We start from the raw sequence: 371 nt of genomic DNA, 5'->3' as shown, positions 1-371 counted from the left end.
ACCCAGCCGGTGCCATGGGCTCTGGCAACACAGACATGGGAGGAGACATGGGGCCAGAGCAGCATGAAGAGTTGGCAGGAATGGAAACTGGACTCTTCTGTGCTCCCAGCAGTCCAGTGTTCCCTTGAAGAACATCGGGAGTGGGACAATCCTCCAACAGAAAGAGGTGTGATGAGCAGAGCGCACCTGTGTGGTGACCAGCAGGATTTCTGCCCCTTTTCAGAAAGTGCCTTCACTCCGCAGCAGGAGCCTGAGCTCACAGAAAGGAGTTTATTGAAGATCCCTGAAAGACAGAGATGGAATTCTGAGGGGATGTTTTGGGACACAGCATAGAAATGGCTCCAAGAAGTCTGCCCTAACCTGGCAGAGCA

The sequence above is a fragment of the Merops nubicus genome, unplaced genomic scaffold (assembly GCF_000691845.1).
Source record: "Merops nubicus isolate BGI_N331 unplaced genomic scaffold, ASM69184v1 scaffold16068, whole genome shotgun sequence".
NCBI lineage: Eukaryota > Metazoa > Chordata > Aves > Coraciiformes > Meropidae > Merops > Merops nubicus.
Note: the sequence above shows the minus strand (reverse complement) of the source record.